This window comes from Malania oleifera, chromosome 1, assembly GCF_029873635.1.
Source record: "Malania oleifera isolate guangnan ecotype guangnan chromosome 1, ASM2987363v1, whole genome shotgun sequence".
In the NCBI taxonomy this organism is placed as follows: domain Eukaryota; kingdom Viridiplantae; phylum Streptophyta; class Magnoliopsida; order Santalales; family Ximeniaceae; genus Malania; species Malania oleifera.
The window spans coordinates 74,519,514-74,540,780 of NC_080417.1; positions in this window are offsets into that span (position 1 = coordinate 74,519,514).

Consider the following 21,267-nt stretch of genomic DNA (forward strand, 5'->3'; position numbering starts at 1 on the left):
CTTCTGCCGGCTCTGCGCTGTCCTGATCCTGTCTTTGATGAGTCTGACTTTATCCTGAGTCTGTTGTATTAGCTCTAGCCCCAATACCTGTCTCTCTCCAAGCTTATCCCAATACAATGGGGATCGGCACCTCCTGCCATATAGTGCCTCATACGGTGCCATCCCAATGCTGGCTTGGTAGGTGTTGTTATACGCAAACTCAACCAATGGCAAATACTGCATCCAACGACCTCCAAAGTCCAGCACACATGCTCGCAGCATATCCTCTAGAATCTGTATCGTCCTCTCTGTATGTCCATCTGTTTGAGGATGAAAAGTTGTGCTAAATGACAACTGAGAACTCATGGCCCCTTACAGACTCTTCCAAAAATGAGATGTGAACCGTGGGTCTCTATCTGAAACTATGGACACTAGGACGCCATGGAGCCTAACTATCTCTTGGATGTATAACTCAGCCAATCTGTCCATGGAGTAGCTAACTCTGATCGGCAAAAAGTGGGCAATCTTCTTCAATCGATCCACCACTACCCAAATAGCGTCCTGTCCATGCAATGCTGGCGGTAATCCTGAGACAAAATCCATCGCTATATGCTCCCACTTCCACTCAGGAATGTGGAGTGGCTGCAACAATCCCACCGGTCTCTAATGCTCAGCCTTCACTTGCTGGCACGTCAAACATTGACCTACAAACTGAGCTATCTCCCTCTTCATGTTGCTCCACCAGAAAGACTCTCGGAGATCCTTGTACATTTTAGTGCTACCCGGATGTACAGTATATAGGGATCGATGTGCTTCCTCCAGAATGACTTTCTTGATCTCAGGATCGGCAGGAACACATAACCTGGTATGGAACCTCAGGGCTCCATCATCTGAAATGCTAAACTCTAGTTCCTGACCATCCTGTACCTTTCCCATAAGCTCTACTAGTTCTGCATCATTCCTCTGAGCTGCTTTAATCCTCTCTTGTAGAGTCAGCTGCAAAACCAAGTCAGCAATGAACGCCTAGTGATCGCCCTCTACCAGCTCCACACCGAGCCTCTCCAGATCCATCTGAATCGGACGCTGAATCTCCACTGCAGATACAGATGATTCCACTGATTTCCGACTCAAAGCATCAGCAACCACATTAGCCTTTCCCGGGTGGTAGCTAATAGTGCAGTCGTAATCCTTTATTAGCTCCAGCCATCTCCTCTGCCTCATATTCAATTCCTTCTGTATGAAGAAATATTATAAACTCTTATGGTTAGTAAATATCTCACACCTACCCCCATATAGATAGTGCCTCCAAATCTTCAGCGCGTAAACAACCGCCGCCAACTCTAGATCATGGGTAGGGTAGTTCTTCTCATATTCTTTCAACTGTCGTGAGGCATAGGCTATCACTCTCCCTCGCTGCATCAACACGCATCTGAGCCCTTTATGGGATGCATCACTGTAAATCACAAACCCTTCTTCTCCTAAAGGAATTGTCAATACAGGTGCAGTGATGAGTCGCTACTTCAATTCCTAGAAGCTCTACTCACATTCATCAGACCACTCAAACTTCACTCCCTTCTTGATCAATCTGGTAAGTGGGTCTGACAATCTAGAGAAACCCTTAACAAACCTGTGGTAGTACCCAGCCAATCCCAGGAAACTCCTGATCTCGTGCACGTTCTTTGGTCATACCCAGTCAACTACCGGCTCAATCTTACTCGTATCAATAGAAATACCACCCTTGGATATAACGTGTCCAAGGAAGGTAACTTGTTCCAGCCAAAACTCACACTTCTTGACCTTTGCATATAGCTTCTTCTCTCACAACACCTGCAACACTATACTCAGATGCTTCTCATGCTCCTCTGGACTCTTCGAATACACCAGTATATTATTAATAAATACTACCACAAATTGATCCAAGTACTGGTGAAAAACCCTGTTCATAAGATCCATAAACACTGCAGAAGCATTCGTCAACCCAAACGGCATAACTAGAAATTCATAGTGACCATATCGTGTTCTAAATGTCGTCTTCAGAACATCTTCCGCCCTGACTTTCACCTGATGGTACCCGGAGCGTAAATATATCTTCGAAAAGATCTATGTCCCCTGTAACTGGTCAAACAAATCATCAATATGCGGGAGCGGGTATTTATTCTTGATAGTTACTTTATTTATTTCTCGATAGTCGATGCATAACCTCATCGAGCCATCCTTCTTCCTCACAAACAAAGCCGGTGCTCCCCAGGGTGACACACTGGGCTGAATGAACCCCTTATCTAACAGCTCCTTCAACTGCTCTTTTAATTCTTTCAACTCTGTCGGTGCCATTCTATACGGCGCCTTCGAAATCGGCGTTGTCCCCAGAACCAGATCAATAACAAACTCTACCTCACGATCAGGAGGTAGTCCCGGAAAATCCTCAGAAAATGCATCAGGAAAATCCCTCACCACTGGGATATCCTCCACCCTCAGTTCTCCTTCTGATACAACCTTCACATAGGCTAAATATCCCTGACAACCTTTTGATAGCAATCTACACGCCTGAATAGCAGATAATAACTGAGGTGGGGTGCACACACATGATCCCACAAATCTGTACTCCTGCCCCTCTAGAGATCTGAACACTACCACTCTCTGATGACAATCAATGCTAGCATAGTGGGCAGCTAGCCAATCCATGCCTAAGATTACCTCAAACCCATGCATGTCTAAAACCACCAGATTAGCTAACATAGACCTCCCCTGAATATCCACTGGACAGTCCCTGAGTACCTTTCTACATACCCCCATGGTCCCAGTCGGCGTAGCAACAAACAAACTAATTTCTAACTGTTGAGGCTCAAATCCACATAATTTAACATAATCCTGAGTGATAAATGAATGCGTCGCCCTAGAATCAAACAAAATAGTAGCTTTAAATGACAGTATTGAAACAGTACCTGTCACCACATCTCCTGCTGCCTCAGCATCTCCTGGCATCAAAGTGAAAACTCTGGCTGGGGCCGTATTCCTCTGCTGGCCTCCTTGTGGTGCCTGGTAACCTCCTCGTGCAGGTCTAGGAGCAGTACTAGTCTGTGTCGGACACTTCCTCATCATATGTCCTGACTCCCTGCACCTGTAGCAGACATCTCGCCCAGCACGACACTCTCCCAAGTGTCTCTTCCCGCAAGATGGGCAAACTAGAGATGGCTGCATACCCTGGAAACCGCGATTCCCGGTCTTCTGTCTGTGGTCTCTATAGTAGCCACCTCTCTTCCATGTACCACGTCCAACCCCCTGTTGGGAACTAGAAGGTATGGATCTCTTCTTCTACCTCTGCTCCTCAACCTCCAATCGCTCTCCAGTCTCTACTATAGTGGCTCCATCCACTACTTCAGTAAAATCCTGCAACTTCAGAATCGATACCTACTTATAAATTTCTCTCCTCAAGCCTCTTTCAAACTGTCGTACCTTCTTCGCCTCATCTGGAATAATGTACGGGGCAAAATGAGATAGCTCAATGAACCTCGTCGCGTACTGTTGTACCGATAGCTGTCCCTGCTTCAGATTCAGGAACTCTACAATCTTAGCCTCCCTAGGAGAGGTTGGAAAATACCTGTCGAAGAATATCTCTTTAAACTGTTCCCACGTCATCTCTACAAGTGCAGTCCTCTGTTGCTCTAACAATTTCACTGCTGATGACCATCTCTCGGCCTCCCCAGTCAATCTATAGGGGGCAAACAGCACCTTCTGCTCCTCCGAACACTGCAGCACTGAAAATATCTTCTCCATCTCCTGCACCCAGTTTTCAGCAACTGCAGGATCTGTCCCTCCTGAGAAAGTTGGAGGACTCATTTTAATAAATTTATTAATCGTGCTACCGTGGCCTACAGATGGACCACCCTGTTCTCTCGAACTCCTGGCAATTTATGCCATAACCTGCTATGCTGCGCTGCGTAAGACTGCATCTGAATCACTATCCGCAGTGCCTGAGGGTCCAGCACCCTAACTCCCACTGGCGTGGGCACTATTTCCACCATGGTCCATCCTAAAAGAAGAAATAACTTAACTCAAAACCTCTTTTCCTACGTGTATCCCCCAACTCATATAGTATATTCTCCTAATTAACTTATCACTCCTAATCTTAATTCAAGGTTAAATCTTGCAACCTAGATACCCAACCCGACGATAGTTTACAATGAATTTCCTGAAATCGTCATCCCAGGAAAATCATACAAACCACCACGGAAGTCCTGTATCTAGACTACAAAACCATACCTCAAATCCTTTTTTCCTATACTCTGGTATTATTACTACTGCACTCTAGAGTCTACAGAACCTAGTATCCTAGGCTTTGATACCAAATGTAATGTCCCTCAATTTCTTAACATAAAATATCACATAATAAATAAAATGGCTAACCCGAACCCGTGGGTAACGGGGACACCTTTCAAACACAGCGAAAAACCTAGCAGTAGTAAACATAAAATCTCAAACATCCAATCATAAAACATAATACCAGAGCATTCTATACATCCTCACATACATCAAAATATCTATAGGGTCAAACACAAAATAACTTTGACCCTATTACAAAATCTTACCCTTCTCACAAGGTAATCTCACTAGCTCAATGGCGGCCCTGACCCGCTGGTCTCTCAGGGACTCCTGAAAAATTAATTAAGTTTAGGGGTGAGACACTTCTCAGTAAGGGAAAATAAACTAAATATAGTTGTGTGGCGACATGAATATTTAATACATTTATACGTATATAGTACATTTCATAATTCTATAAACATCATCATATCGTATTGGGTAAACATATATTTCACATTTGTTAATAATCATAACATACATAAAATCATCTGCTATAACTGTAGTACTAAAAAAAAACATAGGATGAATAGTTAGCTGGTGTCATGTATTACCCCCCATGATGGGTTGTGCAGCCCGAATGCGGGACTCGACAATAGCTGGCCGACCACTGCCGAATCAAATATGTCTGTAAGTACGATGAGCCCGCCACACCCTAGTCCGGACTGCCAGGTGGACGTCCACACTCTACTGAAAGTCACATCGACTATCCATCTCCCATCCCCTCATGGGATGGTTAGCACTAATCTGACGTAGATATCTGATCTACACATATAGCTACGGTACCGAGCCTCTGAACTGAACTAAACTAACATCCTGGTGGTGATAACATATAATACATGATCATATATATAACATCATTATGGCCTCGTGCCAAAAATATAGTAATTACGGCCTCGTGCCGAAAACATAAATATATGGCCTCGCGCCAATAACATAAATACGGCCTCGTGCCGATAACATAAATACGGCCTCATGCCGATAACATAAATACTTGGCCTCGCGCCAATAACATAAATACGGTCTCGTGCCGATAACATAAATATATCGCCTTGCGCCAAAATTGTTTCAGTTATATATATTCTGAAAATACATCATTTATCACATAATCGTCAAAACCATCTCAACATAACTCATATTTTCATAATACCTTAAATCATGCTTTGTTCGTAAAATCTTTCACATCATAATACATTTCACATAAAATAATATTCATGCCACACATATGCTATTAAAAGTCATACTTCATATTCTAAAATCGTGATTTTCCGGTACCTCATACATACATATATATTTTAATCATCATAGCAGTACTTTCCCAATCGTACATTTCATTCGTAATACACAATATAACATATGCTTTTATGAAAATAAATTTACTCATAATCAATAATAATTTGCATTGAAAATTACTGTTTTAGTTTATTACCTTACCTGGATACTGAGAAATTCGTTAGGACCCAAATCCTACGCCCTTAGCGCCCAAAATTTAACCCCTGCAATTTACATTTTCCCTAGATTAATTAACCTATTTCTCCAAAATATTACTTATCTAGCCTTCCCTAGGCTCCATATACCTCAAATTAATATTTAAACTATTATTTAACATCTCTACTTAATTTTCCAAATTTTGCCTGCGGGTCCCAAAATTACACCCGCGGCGCTCACCCGGGCCCTAAATTTCAGAAATCCTACTTCAGTCCTAGATGCTTAATATTTTAGCATTTCTAAATTAATGCTAATTAATTAAAAATAAGCCCCTTAATAATCGCCGCACCCCAAATTTGGGGTTTTCGCCCGACACCCCCACGAGAATTCCGTCCCACTAGACTTGTAGAGCATCATCCCTAGATTCTCGTGGGGGTGTCCGTTCGTCAATTGGGCTTATATTTTGCAAGAAATTAAAGAAAAAGGGAAAAATGGCTTACCCTAGGGAATACGCTTACGCCGCTCCTACCACCGATCCGCTTCGGTAGAGATGACGGCAGCAGCGAATGGAGTCCAGTGGTATCTTTGGATTTTCGATCGGGCGAAAATCCGTTATGAAATCGAGGAGAGAGGGAGAGAGAACGTGAGGAGAGAGAGAGAGTTCAGAGTGTTGCAGAGAAGAAAAGAAAAGAAGAGAAAAGAAGAAGAAGAATAATAATGGTATATATATATATATATAACTTTGAATCTCCTGGAGCTTCAACAAGCTTCAGGAGGGTAAATATAATAATAATAATAATAATAATAATAATAATAATATTATTATTATTATTATTATTATTATTATTATTATTTAATTAATATTAATAATTAATATTTTTTTAATAAAATAAAAATTATATTTAATTAATTTTTTTTCTCTTTTTTTAAAAATTTGTTTAATTAATTAATTAATTAATAATAATAATTTTTATTTTTATTTATTTTATTTTTTTATGAAATCATTCTATTAATCTTTTATATCTCTTTTTTGGGGTTTTTACAGATGCACCCAATGATTTCTGGTCTAAAGCATCAGCTGCCACATTAGCCTTTCCCGGGTGGTAACTAATGGTATAGTCGTAATCTTTAATCAGCTCCAACCATTTCCTCTGTCTTATGTTTAATTCTTTCGTCATGAAAAAGTATTTTTAAACTCTTATGATCAGTGAAAATTTCACACCTACCCCCAAAGAGATAATGTCTCCAAATTTTTAGTGCATATACTACTGCTGCTAGCTCCAAATCATGAGTAGGGTAATTCTTCTCATACTTTTTCAACTATCGGGAGGCATACATTGTTACTCTCCCCTACTGCATTAGAACACAACCAAGCCTTTTATGTGATGTATCACTGTAAATCACTAAACCCTCTTCACCTGAAGAAATCGTCAACACCGGTGTAGTAATGAGCCACTACTTCAAATCCTAGAAGCTCTGCTCATATTCATTGGACCACTCAAACTTCACCCCTTTCCTAATCAATCTCATTAAAGGACCTGACAATTTAGAATAACCCTCAACAAATCTGTGGTAGTGTCCAACTAATCATTGGAAACTTCTAATTTCCTGCACATTCTTTGATCGTACCCAATTTACTGCCGCCTCAATCATGCTTGGATCCACTGAAATACCACCCCTAGATATCATGTGTCCAAAGAAGGTAGCCCACTCTAACCAGAACTTGCACTTTTTAAGTTTTGCATACAATCTTCTTTCTTTTAGCATCTGCAGCACTATCCTCAGATGTTCCTCGTGCTCCTCCAGGCTCTTTGAATACACCAGTATGTCTTTGATAAACACTACCACAAACTGATATAAATAATGGTGGAATACCTGGTTCATCAAATCCATAAACATTGCAAGAGCATTTTTCAGTCCAAATGGCATAACCAAAAATTCATAGTGACTATACTGAGTCTTGAATGCTATCTTTGAAATATCTTCTGTTCTAACCTTTACCTGATAATACCCAGATTGTAGATCTATCTTCAATAAAATTTGTGTCCCTTGTAACTGGTTGAATAATCATTAATACGGGGAAACAATTATTTATTCTTGATAGTTATTTTGTTAATTTCTTGATAGTTGATGCACATTCTCATCGACCCATCTTTCTTTTTCACAAACAATACCGGTGCTCGCTAGGGCGACATGCTAAGACGAATAAATCCCCTATCCAACAGTTCTTGCAACTAATCCTTCAATTCTTTTAATTCCTCTAGTGTCATTCTATATGATGCTTTTGAAATCGACGCTGTCCCTGGAACTAGATCAATAGTAAACTCTACTTCATGATCAGGAGGTAGTCCCATAAAATCCTCGGTGAAAACATCAGTAAAATCCCTCACTATCAGTATATCCTCTAACCTCAATTCTTTATCTGATATCTCCTTCACACGGGCCACATATCCTTGACATCCATCTAATAACAATCGTCTCGCATGAATGGCAGATAACAACTATGGTGGGGTGCACACACAAGACCCCACGAATCTATACTCTTATCCTTCTGGAGGTCTGAACACTACCTCCATTTGATGACAATCTATACGAGCATAGTGAGTAGCTAACCAGTCTATACCCAGTATCACCTCAATCCCATGCATATCAAAGACCACCAAATCAGCTAATAAAGATCTCCTTTGAAAGTATACTGGACAGTTTTCGAGTACCTTCTCACATATCCCCACAACCCTTGCTGGCATAGCCACTAAAAAATTGACACCCAATTACTGTGTTTCTAACGCATAAAATTTAACAAATTCGTAGGCGATAAAAGAATGAGTCACCCCTGAATCAAACAGAGTAGTAGTTGTAAATGACAGAATTGAAACTATACCTGTCACAGCATCTCCTACTGCCTTAGCATCCCCCGGTGTCAACGTATACACTCGAGCCAGAGCAATATTCCTCTATAGTACGCCTCGATGTGCCTGATGACCTCCTTGGTATGGTCTATAAATAGATGCATCAACTGATGGTGCTCAAAAGACTCTCGCCATATGCCTAGGCTAATGATGTTGATAACTTATCACCTCCCTAACTCGAAATTCTCCCGAGTGTCTCCTGTAGCATATGGGACAAGAAGGGAGTGTCTATCTACCATAAATAGCCCGATCTCTCACTACCTGTCTCCATCCTCCCCTCCTATCCTGCCTCCTCCAAGGCCTTCAACTGGACCCTTCCTAAACATCTGGAGGCGCCGACCTCTTCCTCTGACTCTGTGTTGTAGCACCTCTCTGAAGGCTACCCTCAATCACTACAGCTCTATCCACTACCTATGGAAATGTCTAAGCCCAGAAGCCTATAACCTACTCAAACAGATTATGTCTTAGGCCCTCCTTGAACTTCCTCACTTTCCTTTCCTCATCAGGTACGAAATACAAAGAAAACTGAGACAGTTCAATGAATCTAACTGCATATTGTTGTACTATCATCGGTCCCTGTGTAAAATGTAGAAACTCCACTACCTTTGCCCTTCAGACAATAGCGAGAAAATATCTCTTTAAAAAAATCTCCCTAAAGCTGTTTCACGTCACCGCTACAAGGTCTAGTCTCCACTCCTCCAATAATCTCGCTGATCACCACTAGCGCTTTGCCTCCCCAGTCAACTTAAAGGTTGCAAACAATACTTTTTTCTCATATGTATACGGAAGAACCACCAACATACCCTCTATATTGTGGACCTAGTTCTTAGCCACAAGTGGGTTAGCTCCTCTAGAGAATGATTGGGATCTCTTATGCATGAACTGGTTAATCTTACAGCTCTGCTCCCTTGAACCTCTAGTCATCTCTGCCATCACCTACTGGGTGATGCTACATAGTACAGCATCAGGATCTTCACCACCATATTGGAAGGCCCTGCATCATTACCCTCGGCATATGCACTACTATTCCTTGGGTCCATTCTATAATTAGAATAAAATGGTTTTAGAACTCTATCATCATAACTCACTAACACACCTAGCATACTAAAATCCAAAAAATATTCTACTGTAGAAATTTCTCCTAACATACTCAATCCCCATTTAAGATTCAATCCTCCCACTTAAAAACAAGAATTGATGATATTATCCATGATTTTCTAGAAGTCGTCACCCTAGAAAAAACATAGAAATAACTGCGGAACTGCTGCCTCCAGGTTGCAAAATTGAACCCTAAATTCCAATCACATCCTTCAAAAATAACTAACTCATACCTCAATCTATCCATCCACCATTTTCATCAAAATCCATTCCTATACTTTGGTATTGTATTCCATTGTTTACTAAAGTTTGCAAAACCTAGCAGCCTAGGTTGTGATACCAAACTATAACGCCCTGATTTTTCATACCATTTTGGTTTCATTGTAAATAAAATAAATCAAACACCATAGATCGGCCATGTCAATATCTCTCGTACCATACAAACATAACACGACCCGAAGTGGGTACCGGATACACAGTCATTTTCATATTCACAAACCTAACAGCAGAAGTCATTTATATATACATACATACCACAGCGAATACACATACTAGAGCACTAACTATCCATATGTACATTTCTATACATTCCCAAAAAGGAAATGCAAAATACTCTAGGGGAATCAAGCATCCCTAACTCAATCACTCACCCTGTCTACACAGGGTACTAGCTCCCCTCTGTCTTGAAGCTCTATCACTAGGTCTATCTCGATTTCCTAAAATATTAAAATGATTAGGTGAGAGACATCTCAGTAAGATGGAATAAATTATCTACAATGTGTGGCAGTATGAGTTTCATTATATCATAACATATAATCATTTCAATAATAGTATCTTCTAAGCAAATATACCATTTCTACTCCTAATCATTTATATATATAACACAAGCTTTCATAAGATTTTAATTCCATTTCCAAAAACCATTCACACGTAACTCTTGTTTACCAGCGAAGTTCCCAAGAATAGGGAAACTTACCCACCCATACAAATGGCTTCCCTCTGCCCTGATATCATTTTTATTCTTGCCCAATTAAGTTAAGTTTGGCTACAACTGAAACTTATCAAAGCACTCACCTTACTAAGTAAGCCGTCAGGCGGAGTGTTTTTCTTCGATTAAATTATTTATGTTATTAACTCATGCTATTTCATTCACATTTCCATTTTCCTTTTAATTCCATTTCATTTCCATTTTCATTTCACATCTAGCATAAGAGTATCCTTGGTAACCGATACATCTACGTCTGTAACTCATGGCTGCCCTGAGGATATTCACTTTGCCATGCTTCACTCCATGGTCGAGGTCTCACTTCACATTTAACGCCATACTTCCCTGCATGGTCGAGGTTGTGCGGCCCGAAAGCTGGATCTAACTGCAGTTGATCGACCCGATTAGATCAAAATATCATACCATATATCCCGCATCTGTAGTACGACTGGTTGGCCAAAATCATTGATCTAGACTCAAGGGGCACAACAATTCTACAATACAACTTAGTCAACTGTGACACCACACGCTCCAAGAGTCCGTGTAGTTGCACTAACACCTCTAGCAATGGTACCGTACTCAATATCACAACCCATCATTAGGGTTTCTATATCCATCCATCAGGGTTATCATTTCCACATACCTATTATGTGATATTGGCATTTCATCCATCACATTTCAATATTCATATTTCAATATACACATTTCAGAGTTTCACATTTCAATTCTCACAATTCAATATTCATATTGCAGAATTAACGTTGTGTTGACTTTTTGAGTCTAATCCCTGCTTTGATTATGACAAACAAAAAACATCTTTTTTGTGCATTGAGTGTTAATAGGTTTACATCTCGAGAAGCAGAAGTAACGGATGCCTAATAGAAGCTGTAAGAGCGCCTAAATGAGCAAACCCCCATGCATTCCATGGTGTATGTTGACCTTATATGTCACACCCAATTTGATAATGACAAATACTCAGGTCTTTGATGGCTTTCAAGTGTATGTGCAGGTTCGTTTTAGTAGATCAAGTAATGGCACATGAAAGCAAAGCATGAAGACCCTAAAGATTAGTTTCATGTTGTAATTCATTTTATGTAATATGGGTATGCTATAGTAATTAGGATAAAAGGTCTGTAATAATTACCTGCATGTTATGCATATAGGATATACTGTAAGCTCAGTAAGACCCTAGTGAGACCTTAGGTCCCAACACAGATGCACAATCACTCCTTCTAATAATTTACTCAATCAGGGGATCAAATTGAAATGGATTGAACATAATAGGCATAAAATGAGAGAGGTCAGATGACCGAACCCCAGATGATCAAAACACCTTGGGTGCCCGAACCACTGGGAAGTCAGCAGTTTGACCTGACTTTGGGCGACCAAACCTAAAATGACCCTATCTCCCTCGGGCGACCAAACCTTTAGAATGTGACTTTTCACCAACTCGGGTTGCCGAACTTTTTAGTTCAAAATAGTCCTTGGGCGATCGAATCCCTCAGTTTGGTTAACCAATCATATTTTTGGGCACCCAAACTACACACCAAAGCTTTTTGACTTTTCTTCAGCCAACTGAACTCGGACATCCGAACCATTTAAAAGGCCTTTTTGAGCTGGGTCTATTCGAGCAACCGAACTAAAGTTCAGCCACCCGAATCTTCTCGGGTTAGTTAATTATTTACTAAGGTTAAAGGGGTTAAAAGTCCTAATATGTTTTAAATTTTTCCTAATAATACCATACATGTCCTAAATGATCATAATTTAACCTTGGTCTATATATATGGGTTCATTTGTGTGAATTAGCAATTAATTAAAAAAATCATTAGCCAAAAATTCTCTTTATTTTCAAAATCCTACTTTGCTCAAATACTCTCATATTTTCATTCCCTATATACATTTTAGTAATGTGAGAACTTATTGATTGTGCTTCTAATTACTAGATATTGCTAATACTCCCAGAGTATTGATTGATTATTTGATATTGATTTTAGGGAGTTTTGCAAAGTTTTATCTCATAGATTTGAACTTTATAAATCTTGTGTTAGGATAAACTAGCAAGCTTAAGGATCTTTGCATTTTCATTGCAAGATTCCTATAGCTTTGTTTTTGTTATGCAAAAATATTTTCTACAAGCTATAATATTATATTTTTCAAACTATTCTTGTGCTCATTTCATTAAAGGAAGTCCTTTGATGATAGTTTGATTGTCTGATTAGCATCTTTAAAACCTTGGTTTGTTTTTGAGATTTGATATAACTTGTTTCAAAGATTTAGCTTGTTTAGAACATTCTTGAACATTATAGTGATCACATCTTGTTGAGTGTTGTTTGCACAAACGTGATTGATTACGTTTGGTACATATTTGCTTTACTGAGAATCATAATCACTGTATCATATCATATTGTGAAAAAACAATTGTATTCTAGGCGTGGCCTGAGGGGGGCAGTAATCCAGCCCAGAAGGATTGTTTTGGTTGAGGTTTGCCCCACTAATTGACTTGTTGTATTAGGTGACGCTCCACCCGTTTAAGTGAGCCTTATAGTGGTAATCCTTGTGTTTGTTAGTTAAGGCGGGAATGTAGGCAGTTTGCCGAACCTCAATAACATTTTGCGGTGTCATATCTTATTTACCGCTTTCTGGTGCATGTTTGGTTAATTTTATTGTACGATTTAATTTTCCATGCATATTTAAATTGATTTAATTTATCTACAATAGACTGACCATAAGGTTGTGTAATAGTGTTGTTAGGGGATTAACCTAAGACATTAATTTTTGAAAATACTAATTCACCCCCATCTTGGGTTCACGGTAAAGCTAACAGTGTATTCGAGGAGCAAAAGTATTAAGACTTGTTTAATTTTTGGGTTGTAATAGTAATTAGGGATTAATTATGCAAGCATTTCATATGATTTAATTGAAGCTCAAATATGACCTTAGATTGACCATACGACCTCCAGGTAACATGAAAAACCTTTTTCATAAAATGCCTAACTTATGCAAATGTTTTAAAATGGTTTTGAAGTTAAAAAGGGCAAAAACTAATTTTTTCGAAGGGTTCAATTGACCAGCCAGCCTACTAGACAGTATAAATGAGTATTTTTCTCAATCCATAACTTCTTATCTTAACAAGTGTTCAACATGAAAGTTGTGAGATTTTATTTTATCATTTAGTTGATACTAAGGAAGTTTAATTTGTAGTCGTATAGAAACATTATGGCGAACACACTGAAATGTGTAAGTAGTAGAAAAATTCCCTTCATGTTTCTTCTGTCTCATTGATGCGAATTTTCTCAATCCATAACTTCTTATCTTAAATAGTGTTCAACATAAAAGTTGTGGGATTTTCTCTTAACTTTATGTTGATACCAAGAACGTCCAATTTGGAATCATATAGTAAAGTTATGCCTAGAAAACTGAAGGGTGTTCGTGCAGAAAGCGCCCCAATGGGCAGAAACGACTAGTTTTTCAAAATATAATATTATATCTTCCCCCCAACAACCATAAAATGGCTAGTTTTGGTTTTATCTATCAACCCCAAGCATTTGTAAAAGGTTAGAAAAATCCCTTGCAAGTATACTTGCTTATTATTTGTTTCTCCCTCATTTTTTATACCACATTGTGCTTTAAATTTCATATTTTTCCTACTATGTCATTTTGAAAATTCTTCTTAGGAGAAAATGTTGTGGATTATTGAAGAAAGCCTGGAGCACATATCAACTAATATATTCTTACTTTAAAGGCTTCTTTTTTCTTGAGGTAATTTTGTTTTAAAAGGCTTGAGCATATATTATCTTTCATATATATATTGTGCTTAATAGCCCCCCCCCCCCCCCTTTTTTTCATGTTTTCCAAAGACCAAAGTGTCTCCTCTACTCTTCATTTGAAAATCCTTTTGGAGAAAAATATTTTGGGTGTTTTTTTTTTAAAAAAAGGCTTGAGCATATATATTCAAGTTTATATATATATATATATATATATATATATATATATATATATATTGCTTGATAGCCTTTGTATAATTTTCAAAATTTAAATTTCTTTTACATTCCTTTTATTTGAACAATTATTTTTGGATGAAAACCTTTTAAGGGTTTATTTAGGGCTTAAGTTTATATTCACTTTCATAATATATAGCTTGAAAGCCTTATTATTATTTTGAAAATCAAAGTTCATATTTCTCCTATACTTCTTGAATATCTTTTCGGAGAAAAATATTATTGGGGCTTTATTTGAAAAGGCTCAAGCTTATATCATCACTCATATATATAGAGCTTGAAAGCCTTATTTTTGAAGGTCAATCATTTGGGAAAGAAATCCCCTTTTTCTCCTATTCTTTTATTTGAAAAATAGTTTTTTGGAGAAATTCTTTGGGGTGTTCAAGTAATCTTTGAGCATGTATTAATTGATATACATTTCTCTTGATAAGATTCTTAAGAAAAGGTTAGAGCATATATTCAATTCAATATATTTTTCTTGGAAGTCGTTTAGTTTTTGAAAGTGTTTAAAAATGTCATTTTAAAAAGAAATCATTTCCCATACTCACATGTTTTGTTGAAAAAAAAAATTAAGAGAAAAATCATAACTCTATTGAGCTTCATTTTTAAATCATTTGAGAGTGCATATTAAAGTTTTCATTGTGTACATCTCTACTTATCTGAGAAGCATTCTCTTTGTATGCAAATTTTTATTATTGTTGTATTCCTGATATGTGGACGGAAGAGGATTGCACTGGCCTATAACGTGCGCCAGATTTGTTTAGACCTGGTTAGGAGAGCTAGGAGCACCGTCCTGTATGGTGTAGTCATAGGTTGTGGCTCAGCTCCAAAATTTGAGCTGGGCTTTACCTCGCCTCATAAGGAGAGGTTGTAATGGTGTCGCTCCACCTAGTAAGTAAGCAAAGATAGTGGAATCCTCTAAGCTGGTTTGGCTTGAGGTGAGGACGTAGGCAGGATTGGCCGAACCTCAATAACAATTCTTGTGCATATCTCTCTCTCCCCTTATCTGATTTGAATTTCAAACTTTAATTTCTGTATGTGTATAAAAGTTTATTTATTGTCATTCTTATTTTTCATACATGCTTTAATTTTTAAATGAGATTTGATGTGATGAATAGGTGAAGTTTAAATTAGAAAAATATTTTTTAAATCCCAATTCACCCCCCTCTTGGGATCACACCATAACTCTTAATTGGTATCATAGCCTGGTTGCAATATGTTTAACCATTTTTGCATAAAGATTGCAAGGGCTCATTTTTAGTGTATCCCTATTTTGAGGGTTATTCTTTTGCATATCATCCACTATTTTTATTATGTAGATTTTACTATTTGGATATTGAAAATGAGTTTTTTTTTTTTTTTTAATTAATTGATTGGAGGATTTGGAAAGTGATTTATAAAGAATTTTATATCTCAAGGAAAATGTTTTTGAAATGCAGAGTTTCACATACTTGAAAATGCTTGAAAATGATTTGAATGAGCATGACATAAATTCAATGCATATCATTTTGAGTGTCATGCATTTCATATTGTGCCTTAGTTACTAATGTTTTTGAAAAGAATTATAGCTTGTAGTAGTACTAAGGAATTTTTGGGAATAATAAGAGGTATGAAAAGACCGAGAGAGAGGAGATCATAATTTCCAAGGATTTCGAGCTTAAACGACTAAGAATGAGTAAAATGTAAAGATATATCTATCCTCCTTCTACTTTATTGGATGTTTCATGAAATGATTCATATGATGTATATTATGTTAAATCGTTTTTCATGAATCATATTATGATTGCATGTTATCTTATAAGGAGTCTTCAAGAGAAATATTATTAATGCTCATAGGATGTTTGAATTCATTTTAAAAAAGGATTGTAATGCTTTAAATGTTAAAATAGTGTTTTGTGCTTAAAATTTTAAATTTTAGTATACACTATTGTTATACTAAGATTATTAGAAAAGTAAGCCAATATGAAAGTTAAAGTAATATTTCCATTCCCATGTCTTAATACATATATGTTATTATGATTGATTATAAAAATATTGGTTATAACATGCTTAGGTTAAATCGACTCCCAATGGACATATGCATTTTTATGTCTTAAAACTATATATATATATATATACCAATATGAAAGTTAAAGTAATATTTTCAATCCTATGTCTTAATACATATATGTTATTATGATTGGTTATAAAATTATTGGTTATAACATGTTTAGGTAAAATCCACTCCCAATGGACATATGCGTTTTTATGTCTTAAAACTATATATATATGCTTAAAGTTTAAATATTTTAAATATAGCATATTTTTGTCCATCACATAATAATTGAGATTTAGGGAATTTATCATCGTACTACATGCCATTTGACCCTAAACGCATTATGAAGCTTAAATATTTAAAAATTTTCAAATTTTATTTGAAGCTCATCCCCTTAGTCGAAAATATTAGATTAAATCTAAGAATAAAATGCCAAATAATATTTATTGAAAATATAATTTATTTGGAAAATGAGTTGAATGTAAAAGGGGCTAAATTTGTCAAGCCCAAGAACTCAAAGCTAATGTTATGTTATTGAAAATCTAGAGCCTTGGCTAAATTTTTGAAGTGAAAAGTCAAAATGAGTGCATAAAAATTTAATGTTTGGGCTGCATAATTGAGGGGGAGCGTCAAATTTAAAAATTCATCTAATATGCAATTAATTGTCATGTGCTTATTTTAAATACTTTATCATTTCATTTATATTGGATGCTTTATATGAACTAAATGTCAATATCCATCTTCACTAAATGTTTATATTGTCTAATGGATGGATGATTTTTGACATGAATTCTTATTTGAGTTGCACTGAACTCTAAATATCCATTCTTTGCTTAAAGTTTAATTATATTTGATGGATGATTTATTTGTACATGATTTGTTATTTGAGCTGAATGCTACTATCCATTACTTGCTAGATGTTATATCATTTGATGGATGGTTTATGTTGATTGGCTATACTAAAATGCAAGCTTGTCCTGATTGCCATTTGCATGATGCAGATTTTGTGAAATTGCATGCCGGTAATTGACTAGGCCTCTACATGTTGAAATCAAATAACTATCTTCAATCATACATGTTGGTTAGTTAACCAAAATCATGACTCTATAAGACTTATTTTTAAAAAAAAGAAAAAAGTCTATATTCTTATATAAATCTTATGTAGTATTAGTATAGTGACCATGCATGTCCAACCTAGTATTTTAAATCTTAAAGGGTCACTTAGAATGTTGCATGCTAATTGAACTTCATGATTAATTTTAAAATGCATGCAAATTATTTGAATAAGTTAGTAGATGTTGAAGCCCATATGCTATGTGCTAAATTGAAAGACATGTACACTTTTCATGAAATTCTCCTAGGATGCTCTAAATTATGCACATTCTATGTTCCTAGGATAGACTAAGTTCATGGACACCATTTGATCAAATCTTTGGATTATGTACTTCACTCGAGACCTAAATGGTTAAACATCATCCTTTTAATTAAATGTATCATGTTTTGATGATGGTCCATAAACTTGGAGAAAATGCATGACATTGGGGTAGCTTTTATTTCACACACTCATTGAGTTTTTGAGTTGCGTTATTTTCATAATGAACTCCAGCTACATAGTTGTTGCATTATTTTTTCGTATAGCCATGATGGGCTATCGTGTGTTAAAATTGAAATGCAATATGTCATGCTTGTGTGCTAAATGCCTACTTTTGCTGCATGCTGAAAAATTTTGTAGGATGAATATACGAAAAATGAGCTTAAATGAGTAACATCCTTGAATTGAACTTGCATTCATGTGTGCATGCAAATATACAAGGGAGCTGAGCCCCATCATTAGAGAAAATAAAATAGAGATTTATTGTAGCATATGCATCATTGTTTTTGATTTTGAGTCCTAAGTTTTTATGAAATCCATGAACATCATATCCTGTTTGCTATGGAATTATACTATGATATGGATTGTTCTGGAATGTATGAACATTAATATTGTAGGACTTAATTTCAATTATCCAATGCATGTGAATTCTATAGGGATTTTACTGGTTGATTAAAATTGCTGGATTTATAATCAGTAAATTTTTTTTAAGGACTTAAATCTATTACCTATACTATTGTAATGAATTTTTCCCAATTAAAATCAATCTATGCACTCCAAAATATCTTAGCATGTATTCAAATAAACAAGGGGAGCGTTCGAACTTAAAATTATATCCTTGCTCTCACCATATTTTTGTGTAGATCTATATTGTATGCTTTGTGGCTTATGTGGATTAAAGTTTGATGATTTTGTTGAAAATATTAAGTGAAAATATGTTGTTTTGCCACAATTTCTTTAATTTTTTTTTTCCTGGTTATGTTGTGAAATATTTTGTGCTTAAATGTATACTAGAAAAGCATTGCTTACATGATCATTGAAGTTTTTTTTTTTTTTTTTTTAGCAAGCTTGGTCCCCGATACTTATTAGTAGCATCAAAAAAAAAAAAAAAAAAAAAAAGGGAGGGGGGAATTTTTTTGGCAAGATATGAACCTATATAGGATAAATATTTATTTCCTGCTTGTGTGCTTAAATGCAAATTCATCACATGTACTACATAGTTTCTAAAATTCACTTTTGTCATGAAATTTTTTTTTCTAAGGGCTTTAACTTTTAAATGATCTTCTTATTTAAGAGGAAATTTAATTAGCTTTTTTGCTTATGATAAAAGGGGGAGATGTTTTATAAGCAAAATTTATTCTCTCCCTATCCTTTTGTTATTTACAAAATGCAAAATGATACATGTGTTTAATTGAATATCTTTTTAAAGAAAGCTTCAAACATTAGCTGCACATTGACCTGCATTAAAATGCTCAACTTGAAAATTTATAAGTCTTCATGTTTGAATATGCATTGTATTGAATATTTTTTGAATTATGCATATTGTGAGGGGGAGCCTTGTCAATCAAACCCAATTTTGCTCATGTGTTTGTCATTATCAAAAAAAGTGAGTTTGTTGACTTTTGGATTCTAATCTCTCTTTTAATTATGACAAAACAACAAGCATCTTAATGAGTGTTCGACATGAAAGTTGTGATATTTTCTCTTATATTTTTGTTGATACTAAGAACGTCCAATTTGGAGTCGTATAGAAAAAGTTATGGCTGAAACACAGAAAGGTGTACGTAGTAGAAAAATTCCCTTCATGTTTCTTCTGTCTCATTGATGGGCATTTTTCTCAATACATAAGTTCTTATCTTAACAAGTATTCAACATACAAGTTGTGGGCTTTTCTCTTAACTTTCTGTTGATATAAAAAATATCCAATTTTGAGTTCTATAGTAAAAGTTATGCCTAAACCATTGAAAAGTGTTCGCGCAGAAAGCGCCCCAACGGGTAAAAACGGCTAGTTTTTCAAAATATAATATTATATCTTCCTCCAACTGCTATTTTTTTTTTTAGCCTATAAATATCAACCCCAAGCACTTTTAAAAGGTTAGAAAAATCCCTTGAGAGTATACTTGCTAATTATTTGTTTTTCCCTCATTTTTTATACCCCACTGTGCTTTAAATTTCATATTTCTCCTACTGTTTTATTTTAAAAATTCTTCTTGAGAGAAAATCTTGTGGGTTATTGAAGAAAGCCAGGAGCAAATATCAACTCATATATTCTTACTTCAAAGGCTTCTTTTTTCTTGAGGTAATTATGTTTTAAAAGGCTTAAGCATATATTATCTTTCATATATATATATATGTTGTGCTTAATAGCCCTTTTATTTTCATGTTTTCCAAAGACTAAAGTTTCTCCTCCACTCTTCATTTGAAAATCTTTTTGGAGAAAAATATTTTGGGGGTTTTGTTTTAAAAAGGCTTGAGCATCTATATTCAAGTATATATATATATATATATATATATATATATATATTGCTTGATAGCCTTTGTATAATTTTCAAAGTTTAAATTTCTCTCAACTCCTTTTATTTGAAAAATTATTTTTGGGGGAAAAACCTTGTAAGGGTTTATTAGAAGGCCTCCTTATTATTTTGAAAATCAAAGTTCATATTTCTCCTACTCGTCTTGAATATCTTTTCGGAGAAAAATATTATTGAGGCTTTATTTGAAAAGGCTCAAGCTTATATCATCATTCATATATATATATATATATATATATATATATATATAGCTTGAAAGCCTTATTCTTGAAGGTCAGTCATTTGGGAAAGAAATCCTTTGTTTCTCTTATTCTTTTATTTGAAAAATATTTTTTTAGAGAAATTCTTTGGGGTATTCAAGTAAGCTTTAAGCATGTATTAATTGATATACATTTCACTCGATAAGCTTCTTGAGAAAAGGCTAGAGCACCTATTCAATTCATTATATTTTTCTCCGAAGTCTTTTAGTTTTTGAAAGTGTTTAAAAATTTCATTTTAAAAAGAAATCATTTTACATACTCTCACGTTTTATTGAAAAATATCTTTGAGAGAAAAATCATAACTTTATTAAGCTTC